Below are 528 nucleotides of genomic sequence, written 5' to 3'. Positions count from 1 at the left end.
AAACAATATAATTTTTGTGTGTATACATATATAACTTTTACCAAAAAGTTGTGATCTAAATCATTGCACGTTAAAGCTAGAAAAGTTTACTTAAAGCATATTTTTCCATCAGTTCTAATTAATCTCCTGAATTAAACTAAGGTGTTGAGTTATACCACAACCTCTTCCCGAAAAGCAAAACAAAAAAAAATAAGAAATTGGAACTCAGGAATAATTGATATTTCCTTAAGACATTTATATTAGATATTTTCTTAAGAAAAAACTATATTACCATAATGATATAAAATTTAGTTTATATTATCAAAATAAACACTTCTAAGTCGTACTACTAATATGAATGATAAAATTAGCCTTTAAGATAAATGTAATACAACTATATAAATTAGACTTTTTAAATTTTGAACCTAGATGGCCTCGTGACCCTATATAATAAACTGTTTTTAGAGTTCTACTACTGGGTAGTTTCTCTACATGCTGTATTATATCATTATGTCATTATGATCAAATTTACTTGTTGTATTTTTTATA

This window comes from Halyomorpha halys, unplaced genomic scaffold (assembly GCF_000696795.3).
Source record: "Halyomorpha halys isolate HHAL.00 unplaced genomic scaffold, Hhal_1.1 Scaffold177.1, whole genome shotgun sequence".
NCBI classification, from domain to species: Eukaryota; Metazoa; Arthropoda; class Insecta; order Hemiptera; family Pentatomidae; genus Halyomorpha; species Halyomorpha halys.
Note: the sequence above shows the minus strand (reverse complement) of the source record.